Below are 16,993 nucleotides of genomic sequence, written 5' to 3' on the forward strand. Positions count from 1 at the left end.
GTTGTGAGTGAACGGCCACACTCAACAGAGAAGGCAGCGACAGCATTTGTGCAGGCTTCTAGAGAATACAAACATGTATGTAGTGAATACAAACATGTGGGAGTCGTGTGCCCCACACTCACATCTGGTTCACTTAACATTATCATACTGGCTATATTGAAAAGGGTGATGAATTGTAGCTTAGACAGCACCTTTCTTAGCTCCTCTAATAATGACTCTGTCCTTTGTTCTAGACCCTGTCTAGCGTACTTGGGCCTCATTCCTTTGTAATCATAACCTCTACTCTACCACCAATGGCTCTACTCCCAACCTGTGTGTACTGATGGTCCTATTCCCCACTTAATGCTGTATAATTGTTCAAACCTGGTTAATGCCACTCTTAGGTTCATTGGTTACTATCCTCACTCTGTCTTTTATGACCTTGTCTAAATATGATCAGATTCGGCAAACTTTGAAGGTTTCCATAGCCTTGGCAACTCATGATGACAGCCTAGGATGGTTACTGGCGCCATAAACTAGAGTGTCAATTTGTTGGGTCAACAACAGGAGCCACTGTGCACTTGCTCCTCATGTGGGATCTCTGTCCTTAATGTGCTGTACATTTTGATTTGATGCTATAACTAGTACTCAAACAGTATGTTTCACTTTGTGTGTCTATGTGAGTGCAAACTGTTGAAACCTTTATACTAAATTGATCTTCTGTATGTGAAGAGAATTGAAAATGAATCTTGATGCAAATGGAAGAGGAGAGGGAGCGGGAGAGGGGAGGGTTGCGGGTGGGAGGGAAGTTATGGGAGGGGGAAGCCACTGTAATCCATAAGCTGTACACTGGAAATTTATATTCATTAAATAAAAGTTAAAAAAAAAAGAAAAAAAAAAAAGAAAAGGGTGATGGTTTTTTGAAAGCGTCTTAAGAACAAAAATAGGAAGTGTTTGTTTCAAGTCGGAGAATGGTTGGTGGATATTGATTATGAAAGAAGAATCATCTGGATGCAGATAAAGGAAAAAGGCATTGAAATAAAATCATCTTTTATTAAAATGGAAGAAGCCTAAAAGGTTAATTTAGACACACAGAAAACAAGATTTTAGTTGTGGTCCTGCATGTTGTGGAAATATGTTGCATACTGACCTTTAGGGAGTCAGTAACAATTAGAATTGTAGACAGTAGCAATATGTTTCTATTAGGAGTGTATTTTGGGGTGTTAGAATGAAGCTATAAATGTTTTGACATTTTTGTGGCCAATTAGGAGAATTGGGAATTTTAAGTTTCTTTGGGAATAGTGGCTCTCTTCACTCTCAGCTCCTGTTCTGTTCTCTTTTGCACTTCTTTCTAAGATTTGATTTTTATTTATCTTATGTATATGAGAGAGAGATAGAGAGTGAAACTATATCTTCTATTTGCTAATTCGCTCCCCAAATGCCCATAACAGCGAAACTGGGCCAGGCTGCAGTCAGGAATCAGGGACTTCATTCAGACCTCCCACGTAGATGCCAGGGTCCCAAGTACTTGCGTCATTGCCTGCTCTCTCCCAGGATGTGCGTTGGTAGGAAGCTGGATGGGAGGTGGAGCTGGGACTTGAACCCAGGGCTCTGATATGGGATGCGGGCCTCCCAAGCAGTGTCCTAACTGCTCTGCCAAACATTCACCCCAGAGCTCTTTCTTAATGCCTCCCAGAGGCCTCAGACATTAATGTAACTTTTATTCCTATATTCTGATTCCAGTTAAGAATGTTCTCTGGATTCACATTTACATCACATAGAGGTTAGAAAACTGGGATTCTAACTTATTTTGTGGTTGAAATTCTTCTCCCTTTAAGTCTGTTCAAATGGCTTTGAGCAGAGACACAAGCGCGAGGCCCCCAAAGCAGAGCCTGTCACCTCTGCTCTCACAGGCAAGACACTGCCTTGTAAACAGGACACTTTTGTCCCCAGCAAGAGTCCACTGCTCACCTCTTGTGTAGATGCAACGTTGTTGATGCTAACTTCTTTAAGCATGACTTCCAGAAAAATGATCAGTGAATAATCACCTTCATAAGAAATAGCCAAATAAGGGGCCGGTGCCATGGTGTAGTGGGTTAAGCTGCTGCTCGATGTGCCAGCATCCTGTATGGGTACCAGTTCAAGTCCTGGTTGCTCCACTTCTGATCCAGCTCCCTGCTAGTGCACCTGGGAAAGTGGTGGAAGATGGCATAAGAGCTTGGGCCCCTGCACCGACATGGGAGTCCTGGAAGAAGCTCCTGGTTCCTGGCTTCAGCCATTGTGGCCATTTGGGGAGTGAACCAACGGATGGAAGATCTCTCAGTTTCTGTCTCTCCCTCTCTCACTGTAACTCTGACTTCCAAATAAATAAATAAATAAATAAATATTTTTAAAAAGAGTAGCCAAACAAAATGGCATTTACTTCCACAAAGGCCATCAACTGCCCATGTAAATAGTTCTTGTCATTAGTTTTCTGACAAAGGAATAGCACAAGGCTGAAAAAGACTTCAGAGCATGAAGTTGCTTGGGTTCAGCTGCAGAGTTAAACTCTGACCTCGGGACCGAGTTGGCTGTAAATAACTGCAATGAAAAACTTGTCATTGCTGGAACCGGCATTGTGGTGCATGAGTTGTGATCGCCTGGGACACCGGCATTCCATGTCAGAGTGCCTGTTCAAGTCCCAGCTACTCTTCTTCTACTACAACTTCCTGCTATTCCTCCTGGGAAACCAGCAGAAGACGGCCCAGTGCTTGGGCCCATGCCACCCATGTTAGAGACCAGATAGAGTTCCAGGCTCCTTGCTTCAGCCTGACCCAGCCCAGCTGTTGTAGTCATTTGGGGAATGAAACAGCAGATTGAAGATCTCTCTCTCCCCTCTTCTCTCTCTCACTCTCTCTCTCTGTCTCTCCCTCTGTCTCAGTCCTCAGTCACTCTGTCTTTCAAATAAATAAATCTTTAAAAATTGTCATTGCTGGAGTACCTTATCTGCAACAAAAGACAGGAACAGGTATTTCTTAGTATTATTGTGCTCTTACAAGTGGTTTATGCAGTTGGGCTCCTAAGTCCCTTCCTGTGCCTTGCTGAATTTATTGCTTTTCTGGCCTCTGTAAGAGAAAAATCACTTCAAAAAGATAAGCTTGGGCAGTACAATGACAAACTCCTGTACATACACACTTTTGTCTTTTTTCTTCTTCTGAGCCTGTAGAATTTACTTAGCAGATTAACAACAACAACAAAAAGTCATTCTCCTCCCTGTTGTCTAAACAAAACCTTATTTAAATTAATTCCATTCATATCTGTGTTTCAAAATTTGATTTGTTTTAAACTTTTATAAAACTTTTAATGAAATACATAAATCGTAGTTTGAAAAACTTAGTGTTACAAAGTACTTGGCTTAGCCTACAGGAACTGCATACATAATTGTACTTTTGTCTAGATCGCAATCTTCAACTCCATCCTTTTTATTATGTCTGTATCTATCCATCCAGAACAACCAAAACTGCTGTGTCAGAACTACAGAGGAAAACAAAGTCTATTTGTACAGGTCAGCATGTCCTACAGAGATGTAAGGGTTGGGTAAAAATGCGACCTCTGAACCTCTCAGCAATGACAGAAAGACAAATTTGTTTGCAAAAAGAATACTGTAAGAAAAGAAAAAAAAGTCCTGTATGACCTTGGGAAACTTAAATAATCACCCTGTGTCTCAGTTTCCCCATCAATTAAGTGGTATAATAGTATTAACTTCCTTATAGGCATGTTATGGGGCTCAAACCAAAGGTACCATTATTAATTAGGTGTTTAGATGCATGGTGGGCACAAAAGAGCACTACTTATGTGTTTTAAAATAAGAGTATTAAGGAAGTGCTAAGGAAATTTCTCAAGAGATGCCCGATTCTACTGAGTACCTCATTTTAAAAGATAGTTCTTATTGGGAACTTTATCTTCTTTATAGGACAGGGAGAAAGAAGGTAAAAATGTTCTCTGATGACTTCTCTATTGCAAACACATTTATGGGATTCAGGGAATGTTTTCTTGACTTATCCCTCCATAAGCACTGAGAACAGAATGCTGAACTCAAGGAAAGTAATTTTGCAGCAGGACAAGATAATATGTTCGGAACCTGCAGTGTTCTGATGATCGGGCTTGAGCTCTAGATGATAAAGAAATGGATGGGCTCATTTCCTTCAAATAACCCTTCATAAATATCAGTTCTCTTATCTGAGCACTTGGAAGTTGTGCACTGGGAGCATGGAGTTATAGTCTCTGCTGGTGTGTCCTGTGAAGCCACTGCACCCTGCTGATAAAGCCAGAGATGCAGGGTAGCATGTGCTGCTCAATAGCACACACACCTGTTTTCACATCCTGGCAATGCCACGGGATAACAGGGCAAGCTGCTAACCTTGGGAGAAATTATCCTGCTTCTTTAGATCCTTGATTGTCTATCTGAGCTTCTTGCGTCTTACATAAGTGCTTCGAGAGTGAAAGAAATGATTAAGGCATAGCAGCAACGTGGTGAGTGGGTGAATGATTGCATGGTCAGGAGTGATGAGAGTGGCGACTGCCTTTTGCTAGTTTGGTGACGGTTGAGGCTTAGGCTCCTCATCTGCAGACGGGGGTGGTGATGGTGCCCTTTCCCTAAGATTGTTTCAAGAATTAAATGAGGGTTGGCATCGTGGCGCAGTGGGTTATTCTGCTGCCTGTGATGTCAGCATCCCTTGTGAGTGCTGGGTGGAGTCCTGGCTGCACCACTTCCGATGCAGCTCCCTGCTGATGCGTTTGAGAAAGCAGCAGGAGATGGCCCACGTGTATGGGCCCCTGCTGCCCATGTCACAGACCTAGATGGAGTTCCAGGTTCCTGGTTTCAACCTGGCTAAACCCTGGCTGTTGTGGCCATTTGGGGAGTGAACCAGCGAATGGAAGATCTTCTTCTCCATTTTTCTCTTTCTCTGCTCCCTCTCTCTCTGTAACTCTGCCTTTCAAATACATAAATAAATAAAAGAATCTTAAAACAAAATTAAATGCAACCACAAAACAGTAATTAACATGTGCTCAGTGTTTCATAAAGGTTACCTGTTAACTGTGCTTTATTCAATTTTCTGTTAAACACTGCGCATCATACACTTGCACTGAATTCACGCTTAGGAAAAATGTCTCACTTTGGGGACAGATTTTTAGGAAATATTTTCATGAACAAAATGCAAATTATTCCTATAAACTTTTATTATTATAGAAGCAGAACTTCTGCATTGTATGAATCACAAAACGCATGCAAGCAAAAATACAACATAAAAACATGGCATTCCCATGGCACACAGATTACCATAGTAACAATCTAGAGCATATTAACCTACATTTTTGCTATGAATATGTGAGTAATAATGTTATGTTTCCATTAGTAGTTATATTCCAGGTACCTCAAAATTTATTAGGTGCCACAGCTGTTGGTTTTTAGTAAATGCTACAAGATTCATTTGAAAATATACAGAATTTACATTTCCCCAAGGTGGCAAAGATTAGCTACAATATAATTGTCATTCACCTGCATGACTTCCTTGCCACACATTAATGTCAACACATATAGCCACATTTGTGACAATGTAACTTGATTGGAGGTTTCTGTAATTTTGAGCACTACTCTGACAAGGAAGCATATTACATGATTTGATTTTGCAGGTCTACAAATGAGCAAGGGCAGCACAACTCACAGCCTTTCCTGTTTCCCCTTTCTTTTTCTTTTAGCAATATGGTATCTTGAGCCATTAATAATTTTATTTGTTTATTTTTTTAATCCAGAAACCTCTTCAGATTTTCATCTGATTTGTTCATGCCGAGGTAACTCTTATCAAATACCTTGTTTTACCCTACAGATATTTGTTGCACAGGTGGACATTGTCATATTTAAGAAATTTCTATTTTAGTTCAGTAAAAATGACAAAATCAACCTGTGTCATGTACCAAACTAATTTAAAATAAACCTGCTTGTTTACTGAAAACAAACAAACAAACAAAAAAAGATCATATTCTCTATAGTGTTATAAAAATTCTTGGCTGGTGCCGCAGCTCAATAGGCTAATCCTCCACCTTGCGGCGCTGGCACACCGGGTTCTAGTCCTGGTCGGGGCACCGATCCTGTCCCGGTTGCCCCTCTTCCAGGCCAGCTCTCTGCTGTGGCCAGGGAGTGCAGTGGAGGATGGCCCAAGTCCTTGGGCCCTGCACCCCATGGGAGACCAGGAGAAGCACCTGGCTCCTGCCATCGGATCAGCGCGGTGCGCCGGCCGCAGCGCGCTACCGCGGCGGCCATTGGAGGGTGAACCAATGGCAAAAAGGAAGACCTTTCTCTCTGTCTCTCTCTCACTGTCCACTCTGCCTGTCAAAAAAAAAAAATTCTTTTTTTCCCCAGTTAACTGTCTTGGTCTTTGCAGATCAATACATTATTATCTCATACCTAACCACAGCGGTGTATTCCCGAATGTCCTAATTACATGTTTCGTAACTAGTTGATCCAATTCAATATCCAGCACAGAAACACACAGGTGCTTATTCTTCAATCATTTTTGTTTTTTTGATAAGTTCTGTTCTGGTCTAATTAATGTATGGAAATATGCAAAGATCTTAAGTGTACAGTTCAGTGAGTTTTGACACATGTAGGAACCTATGAAGCCAACAGGCAAATGAGCTACAGATTTCACCACCTCCACCACTTTTGCATGCCCTATTTCAGCCCATTGCCTCCCTGGAGGCAACTCTTCTGATTTTTAGCACCATAAATTAGTTTTGACTGCTGTGGAACTTTGCATACATGGAATGATTCAGTATTTAACTTCTTCGAGTCTGGCTTCTTTCATAAACCTAACGTTTTTGAAATACATCCATGTTATTGTGCATGTTAGCAGTGAGCTCCCTTTTAATGCTATGTTGGAGGGATACATTATATGAATATAGCAGGGTGTGTTTACCCAGTATGCTACTGTGGTGGGTTTAAAAATAGTACACCAGTTTTAGCCGGTGCCGCGGCTCACTAGGCTAATCCTCCGCCTTGCGGTGCTGGCACACCGGGTTCTAGTCCCGGTCGGGGCGCCTGTTCTGCCCCGGCTGCCCCTCTTCCAGGCCAGCTCTCTGCTGTGGCCAGGGAGTGCAGTGGAGGATGGCTCAAGTGCTTGGCCCTGCACCCCAGGGGAGACCAGGAGAAGCACCTGGCTCCTGCCATCGGATCAGCACGGTGCGCCGGCCGCAGCGCGCTGGCCACAGCGGCCATTGGAGGGTGAACCAACAGCAAAAGGAAGACCTTTCTCTCTGTTTCTCTCTCTCACTGTCCACTCTGCCTGTCAAAAAAAAAAAAAATAGTACCCCAGTTTTTTGATTTTCCTTCCCATTGAAAGGTGAGGTTTATGTTTCTACTGTCAAATCTAGATTCGGTGGGTGCTTGACAAGATAAACTGGGCAACACCTGCTTCCTGGGACGCTTGCTCTGAGAACAAAACCACCGTCCCGTAAGGAAGCTCATGCAGCACCCTGGAGAGAAGTGTACATGAAGAGGTCTAGGACGGAAGGCACCGCGGCCTCTACCAGTATTCCCCAATTTTAAAATAATTCATTTTTCTTGGTTTGATAATGTCAACTGTATTTTTAAGTTTACATATTCCTTATAATCCTCATAATCATTTCATGATTCACTCAATCCATCGTGTTCTTCAAATTCTTTAGCATATTTATAACAATTGTTTTAAAGTCTTTATTTCAACGAGTGAGTCATTAGTAGATCTGCTTCTGTTGCATTTTATTCTATTGATTGTGGGTCAATTTATTTGCTTATTTACAAATCTTGTAAATTTTTATTGCATGCCAACCATGGTATTTCAAAAAATGGAGAATGTTAAATGATTTGTTTCCCTTTTTCTTTTCTTTCTCAGAACAAAAGAACTTTCTTTCCTCAGACAGCTGATGCATGATCTGTTCCTTTGTATTGGGTGGGGGGCGGGACTAGGGCTGCAGTTAGAGCCTTTGTCTAATTACTTATATGAATTAGAACATCTTTTTATTTTAAAGACTTATTTATTTATTTGAAAGAGTTACACAAATAGAGGAAGAGAGAGAGTGAGAAACAGAGACAGAGACAGAGAGAGAGAGAGCCTTCCATTCACTGGTTCACTCTTCAGATTGGCTGTGGCTGGACTAGGCTGAAGCCAGGAGACGGGAGCTTCATTCAGGTCTCCCACATGGGTGTAGATGCATGGGCACAATACTTGGACCATCCTCTGGTGCTTTCACAGGCATGTAGGCACTGAGCTGGATTGGAAGTGGAGCAGCTGGGAGTTGAACTGGTGCCCATATGGGATGCTAGTGCTGCAGATGGTGGATTTACCCGCTAAGCCACAGTGCTGGCCCCAGATCTCCCTTTCTGCTTCAGCTCACTACCAGCTCTCTTCACTATTGCTTCATAAATGAAGAAAAATAAATCCCATTTATAGTCTCAGGATTTGAACTTGGAGGAGTTTTATTTGTAGCTTAGTTTGTTCTTTTTCACTGATGAATTCAGCTTTTGCAGGGATCCTGGGATCAGAGCTCCATGAAATGGTTAAAATATCTTCTGCTGCCTTTTAGCTTTGCCTCTGAAAGTACTTCTAAGACTTTCTCAGAAAAGTTCCCAGGGTGTCTTGGTGTTGGCCTGAAAAATGTTTTTTTGTTGTTGTTGTTGTTTTTTTTTTTTTGCACTGGATCCATTACAGATCAACTTACTTTTGTTGGACCTTGCTGTTGTCATAGCCTGGCTTGATGCTCCTCATCCCTTTCTCTTCCATCTCTGACCAGTTTATTCCTCCACATAACCCCACATCAGGTGCCTGCCCCTAAGGATGGGAGTATCTGCAGCCTCTTGCTCATTGCTCTGAAGTTTACATCCTTAAATCTTCTTTGCATCCACAGTCGGTGGTCCTTGGCGTCCATCTATATGCTGCCCCGAAAGTCCCCCAACAATGTTAATGTGTTTACTCTCTTCCGGTTATGAATTTTGGCTGGAATAAATTGTGTGATTTTTATAAGGTTTATATTATAGAATTCCTTTAAATATTAAGCAGAGAGTAGGAGGGTATTGGGTATGCAATTGGAATTTCCAATGCACCAAATCTACTTTTTATTAGTTTTGCGATTCTCTGCAAAGGAGGAAGAGATTGACAGGCCAAGGACACAAATCCTGTAAAGCAAGCAAAGGCTGAGGCCCTGGACTGCAGAGGTGCCTTTGCCAAGCTGGAGAAAGCAGAGCATTTTTCCCTTTGGAGGGGCGGCTTCCATGGTCTGTAAGCACTTGGTAGATTCTTCGCTGCCGATGACTCAGGCTTTATGGAGGAGATATTGTGGGGTGGGTTCTTCAGAGAGTTCAACCTGGGTCCAAGAAGAAGACCACCTGCCCCCTGTGGCCTTTATGTTCTTGTGACTGTATGGAGAGACACCTGTCCTTCTACCCGTTTTACAACCTCTAGAAAAGACAGGTTAAAAGCTGAGTAAACTCTGTCTCTTGTCCTGGGATGTTAAGTCCATATCTTTGCACTGAGAATGCCCTTTCATTCTAGCACCCTCCTAGAAACACACGGTGGGGACATACAAATGGGAAGGCTCTTCTGTCACGTGGGGGTCTGGTCACCTCACACAGAAATGGGCTTAGGCCTGTCTTGAGTCCTGTCTGGACTCATGAGTAAGATACTCAAACTCTCTCAACATCAAATTTCTCACAAATAAAGTGGATTCAATTGTAATATAATTATAATACTTGCCCCACTGCTAGTGAAGATAGGAACTTTGAAAAATGTGGGCAGCTTTTTTTTCTTTTTCTTTTTTTATAGAAAGTTTTTATTTAATCAGTATAAATTTCATAAGTACAACTTTTGAATTATAGTGGTTCTTCCCCCCATACCTGCCTTCCCACCCACAAACCACCCTACCTCCTACTCCCTCTCCCATCCCATTCTTCATTAAGATTCATTTTTAATTATCTTTATATACGTATATATCTTTATATACTATATCTTAGTATAGAAATCAACTCTATACTAAGTAAAGATTTTAACAGTGTGCACCCAAACAGACATACAAAGTATAAAGTACTATTTGAAGACCAGTTTTACTGTTAATTCTCATAGTACAACACATTAAGGACAGAGAACCTACATGGGGAGCAAGTGCACAGTGACTCTTGTTGTTGATTTAACAATTGATACTCTTATTTATGATGTCAGGGCAACTTTTCATATTGAGATTCCAGGAGATCTCACAGGGCTTTTGGATTTAGATGTGACACAGTGATTGAATCACCCGCTTGGTAAACATTACAATTAAATATAGATTTTAAATAATTGTATTCATAGATTTGGCTATTTCAGGTTCTTAGATTTAAAAGGAAGTTTCTCTTCATTTTTGAGAAGACACTGAAAATAAGGAACATAGGAACAAATGCAAAGAAATAAAAAGAAGAAATTTGATCTGATCCAGATTTGGTCAAAGTTTTCGGTATGATAAGATACTTCACTTATGCTTTAAGTAATCAGAAACTGTTGAGGGACTTTTTAAGATTATTTCTATGTATGTAAATATTTAGTTTTTGAAAAGGGGATAGAGAGAAAATATGAGAGCTCAAGAGACCTTCCATCTGCTGATTGACTTCCCAAATGCCTGAAACAGCCATGGCTGAGTCTGGTCAAAGCCATGGATGCAAGGGACTCAAGTACTTGACCATCACCTGTGCCTTCCAGGGTATGCATCAGCAGGAGGCTGGATCAGAAGAACCAGTACTTGAACCCAGATACTCTGATATGGAATGTGGGCATTCCAAATGGCATTTGACTGCTGTGGCAAACACCCACTCTTTTTTTTTTTTTAAGATTTTATTTTATTTATTTATTTATTTTTCATTTTGACCATACATCTTTTTTTAATCTTTTATTTAATGAATATAAATTTCCAAAGTACAGCTTATGGATTACAATGGCTTCCCCCCCCCAACTTCCCTCCCATCTGCAACCCACCCCTTTCCCGCTCGCTCTGCCTTTCCATTCACATCAAGATTCATTTTCAATTCTCTTTATATACAGAAGATCAGTTTAGTATATATAAAGATTTCAACAGTTTGCCCTCACATAGCAACACAAAGTGAAAAAATACTGTTGGAGTACTAGTTATAGCATTAAATAACAGTGTACAGCACATTAATGACAAAGATCCTACATGATATTTAAAAAAATGATTAATTTTCTATGTAATTTCCAATTTAACACCAAGTTTTTTTTTCATTTTCAATTATCTTTATATACAGAAGATCGATTCAGTATATACTAAGTAAAGATTTCATCAGTTTGCACCCACACATAAGCACAAAGTGTAAAAATACTGTTTCAGTACTAGCTATATCATTACTTCACATTGGACAACCCATTAAGGACAGATCCCACATGGGACGTAAGTACACAGTGACTCTTGATGTTGATTTAACAATTTAACACTCTTGTTTATGGCATCAGTAATCTCCCTAGGCTCTAGTCATGGGTTGCCGAGGCTATGGAAGCCTTTAGGGTTTACCAACTTCGATCTTATTCTGACAGAGTCATAGTCAAAGTGGAAGTTCTCTCCTCCCTTCAGAGAAAGGTACCTCCTACCTTGATGGCCCCGTTCTTTCCACTGGGATCACACTCACTGAGATCCTTCATTTAGGTCTTCTTCTTTTTTTCTTTTCCATGGTATCTTGGCTTTCCATGCCTACAATACTCTCATAGGCTCTTCAGCCAGATCCAAATGCCTTAAGGGCTGATTCTGAAGCCAGAGTGCTATTTAGGACATCTGCCATTCTATGAGTCTGCTGTGTCTCCCCCTTCCCATGTTGGATCTTTCTCTCCCTCTTTGGTTTCATCAGTTAGTATTAGCAGACATTAGTCTTGTTTGTGTGATCCCTTTGACTCTTAGACCTATCAGTGTGATCAATTGTGAACTGAAATTGATCACATGGACTAGTGAGATGGCATTGGTACATGCCACCTTGATGAGATTGTATTGGAATCCCTTGGCACGTTAAAGATTTTATTTACTTATTTGACAGGTAGAGTTACAGACAGTGAGAGAGACAGAGAGAAAGGTCTTCCTTCCATTGGTTCACCCCCAAATGGCTGCCATGGCTGGAACTATGCTGATCCAAAGCCAGGAGCCAGGTGCCTCCTCCCGGTCTCCCATGTGGATGCAGGGGCCCAAGCACCCGGGCCATCCTCCACTGTTCCTCCCAGGGCACAGCAGAGAGCTGGACTGGAAGAGGAGCAACCAGGACTAGAACCAGCGCCCACATGGGATGACAGTGCTGTAGGTAGAGGATTAACCCACTATGCCACGGCATCAGCCCCAACACCCACTCTTTACTGAGGGATTTAAAAAGAGGAGTTTTTGGGCCGGTGCTGTGGCATAGCGGGTAAAGCTTCTGCCTGCAGTGCCGGCATCCTACATGGGTGCAGGTTTGAGACTCAGCTGCTCCACTTCCGATCCAGATCTCTGGTGTGATCTGGGAAAGCAGTGGAAGATGGCCCGAGAATTTGGGCCCCTGCACCTGTGCAGGAGGCCTGGAAGAAGCTCCTGGCTTCGGATCAGCACAGCTCTGGCTGTTGTGGCCAATTGGGGAGTGAACCAGCAGATGGAGGACCTCTCTCTCTCTCTCTCTCTCTCTCTCTCTCTCTCTCTTTCTCTCTCTCCCTCTCTCTCTCTCTCTCTCTCTGCCTCTCCTTCTCTCTCTGTGTAACTGTGACTTTCAAGTAAAATAAATAAATCTTTAAAAAAAATAGAGAGGAGTTTTTGTTCTCTAGATTTTTCCCTATGACATAAATATTCATTTATTTGTCTTGTTTCTGTGCCACACCTATTCTTCTTTTTAAGGTTTGTTTTATTTATTTGAAAGACAGAGTTACAGAGAGAGGCAGAGACAGAGAGAGAGGTCCTCCATCCACTGGTTCACTCCCCAGATGGCCGCAATGGCCAGAGCTGTGCCGATCCAAAACCAGGAGCCAGGAGCCTCCCCCAGGTCTCCCACATGGGTGCAGGGGCCCAAGGACCTGAGCCATCCTCTACTGCTATCCCATGCCATAGCAGAGAGCTGGATTGGAAAAGGAGCAGCCAGGACCAGAACCAGCGCCCTATGAGATGCCGGCGCTTCAGACCAGGGTTCCAACCTGCTGTGCCACAGCGCCAGCCCCAGCCACATCCATTCTTTTTGCATCTTTTGGTATAAAACTTTTAGAACAAAATTAACTACATTTAAATTATATTTAGGTAGGGAACTTCCATATGGCAGAGTAGGGAGGGAGCTTGCTTCTCTAGTGTAGAAGATAGTTTAAAAAAAGTGGAGAGAATGCAGTCTCAGGGAAGAGTTAGGGAGAAAATGGCAGAGGAAAACACTATGCTAATTAGAGGGACATAGTGGACCGACGTGGAGGTGTGAATGCCTACAACTCAGGACCCCAGCAGCCAAGAGTCTCCCAACCAGCATTGGAGAGAGACCAAACTGCAACAGCCCAAGCCACTGGTGATAAAGCTCCAGGAAGAGTATAGAGAGAACCTGGCTTGGAGCCCAGTGTGGGATAGCATACCTGCCAAACTAGAGAAGAAAAAAAAATAACTCTAAGCAAATTGTGTATAGAAGGAACATTCCTCAACATAATCAAGGCAACCTGTGATACACCCATGCCAGCATCCTATTGAATGGGGAAAAGTTGGAAGCATTCCCACTGAGATCTGGAACCAGACAAGGGTGCCCACTCTCACCACTGCTATTCAACATAGTCCTGGAAGTTCCAGCCAGAGCCATTAGGCAAGAAAAAGAAATCAAAGGGATACAAATTGGGAAGGAGAAAGTCAAACTATCCCTATTTGCTGATGACACGATTCTATATATAAGGGATCCAAAAGACTCCACCAAGGGACTACTGGAACTTACAGAAGAGTTTGGTAAAATGGTAGGATATAAAATCAATACACAAAAATAAACAGCCTTTGTGTATACAGACAATGCCATGGCTGAGAAAGGACTTCTAAGATCGATCCCGTTCATAATAGCAACAAAAAATCAAATATCTTGGAATAAATTTAACCAAGGATGTCAAAGATCTCTATGATGAGAATTACAAAACATTAAATAAAGAAATAGAAGAAGATACAAAAAATGAAAAAATCTTCCATGTTCATGATTTGGTATAATCAATATCACCAAAATGTCCACTTTTCTGAAAGCAATTTCCAGATTCAATTCGATACCAATCAAAATACCGAAGACATTCTTCTCAGATCGCTGAAGTTTGTATGGAAACACAGGAGACCGCAAATAGCTAAAGAAATATTATACAACAGAAACAAAATGGGAGGTACCACAACACCAGATTTCAAGACATACTACAGAGCAGGCAGTTATAATCAAAACAGCCTGGTACTGGCACAAAAACAAATGGATAAACAAATAGAACAGAATAGAAACACCAGAAATCAATCCAAGCATCTACAACCAACTTATATTTGGTCAAGGAGGTAAAACCAATCCCTGGAGCAAGGACAGTCTCTTCAACAAATGGTGCTGGGAAAACTGGTTTTCTACATGCAGAAATATGAAACAAGACCCCTACATTACACCTTACATGAAAATCCATACAACATGGATTAAAGTTCTGAATCTATGACCCGACACCATCAAATTATTAGATAACAGTGGGGAAACCCTTCAAGACATTGGCACAGGCAAAGAGTTCTTAGAAAAGACTCCAGAGGCACAGGCAGTCAAAGCCACAATTAACATGGGATTACATCAAATTGAGAAGTTTCTATATTGCAAAAGAAACACTCAGAAAAATGAAGAGGCAACCGACAGAATGGGAGAAATTATTTTCACACTATTGAACTGATAAAGGATTAATAACCAGAATGTATAAAGAGGTCAAGAAATTCCACAACAACAAAGCGAACAACTCAATTAAAAGATGGGCAGGGGCTGGCGCTGTGGCTCACTTGGTTAATCCTCTGCCTGCAGCGCCGGCATCCCATATGGGCGCCGAGTTCTAGTCCCGGTTGCTCCTCTTCCAGTCCAGCTCTCTGCTGTGGTCCAGGAAGGCAGTGGAGGATGGCCCGAGTGCTTGGACCCCTGCACCCGCATGGGAGACCAGGAGAAACACCTGGCTCCTGGCTTCGGATCGATGCAGCGCGCCAGCCGTGGCAGCCATTTGGGGGTGAACCAATGGAAGGAAGACCTTTCTTTCTCTGTCTCTCTCTCTCACTGTCTAACTCTATCTGTCAAATAAAAAAAGAAAAAAAAAACATGGGTAAAGGACTTAAACATACATTTTTCAAAAGAGGAAATCCAAATGGCCATCAGATACATGAAAAAATGTTCAGGATCAGAGAAATGCAAATCAAAACCACAATGAGGTTTCAGGGCACCCTGTTAGAATGGCTTTCATACAGAAATCCCAACAAGCAACAAATGCTGGCGAGGATATGGGGAAAAAAGTACCATAATCTACTGCTGTTGGGGATGTAAACTGATGTATCTACTGTGAATGACAGTATACAGATACCTCAGAAACCTGAATACAGCCCTACCACATGACCCAGCCATCCCATTCCTCGGCATTTACCCAAGGGAAATGAAATCAGTAAACAGAAGAGTTATCTGCACCAGTGTGTTTATTGCAGCTCAATTCACAATAGCTAAGACATGGAAACAACATAAATGCCCATCAACCAAAGATTGGATAAAGAAATTAGGGGAGATATATATATATATATATATATATATATACACTCTATGGAATACTACTCAGTGCTAAAAAATGAAATCTGGTCATTTGCAGCAAAATAGTTGAATATGGAAACATCATACTTAGTGAAATATGCCAGCCCCCAACGAACAAATACCGTATATTCTCCCTGATCTGTGAGAACTAATACAGCACCTAAAACAAAATCTGCTGAAGGGAAATTGACACTTCGGGAAGAGATGACTAGAGCTGCCCTTGTCTTGTCTTTCGAGGAACAGTTTTGTTTTCTCATTTTTTTTCTTCATAGTATTTGTTGAACTCTTTACTTAACTTAGAGTTAATTATATGTGTATAAAGTCAACTGAGGATGGGTCTCAGTGAAAAAAAATTCAAGTGGCAATAAGAGAGGGAGGAGGATGTTTGTAAGTGTAGAGCTGTATAGTTGGGGCCGGCACTGTGGTGCAGCAAGTTAAAGCACTGGCCTGAAGTGCCAGCATCCCATATGGGTGCCAGTTCTAGTCCTGGCTGCTCCTTTTCTGATCCAGCTCTCTGCAATGGTGTGGGAAGGCAGTAGAAGATGGCCCAAGTCCTTGGACCCCTGCACCCGCGTGGGAGACCAGGAGAAATCTCCTGGCTCCTGGCTTCGAATCGGTGCAACTCTGGCCATTGCGGCCATCTGGGGAGTGAGCCAGCGGATGGAAGAACTCTTGCTCTGTCTCTACCTCTCTCTGTAACTCTGTCTTTCAAATAAGTATGATTTTTTTTTTTAAAAAATTGTATAGTTCTGCACACATTCCTATGGACTTACTTCTAATTTACAGTTTAAAAACTTGTCATGGTACTCTAAATCCCATTAAGCTGAGTGGTAAAAATGTCACCTTAAGTATTAAAGTGATCATATTAAGCGTTAAAGTGAACATATAGATAGAATTAAGTGTTAATGTGCTCATACAAATAGAATCAAGTAATCTGAATCTGGTAATAATAATAGAATTAAAAAGGAGAAAATATTCCAACATGGGAAGCAGTCCACACAGCAGACTAATAAAATGACAATTGCTTTAAGTAACACTCTGACCTCAGAATCAGCCATTAAGTTTTCCTGGTCTGGCTGAAAAGCCCATGAGAGAATTTCAGGTATGGAAAGCCAAGACACTGTGGCAAAAAATGTTCTACATGGAGGACCTGAAGTAGATGGGCATACAGGTTAAAACTGATTAGGTTTGTGAGCTGGAAGACCATGCCTTCACCAC

This window comes from Lepus europaeus, chromosome 19, assembly GCF_033115175.1.
Source record: "Lepus europaeus isolate LE1 chromosome 19, mLepTim1.pri, whole genome shotgun sequence".
Classification (NCBI taxonomy): domain Eukaryota; kingdom Metazoa; phylum Chordata; class Mammalia; order Lagomorpha; family Leporidae; genus Lepus; species Lepus europaeus.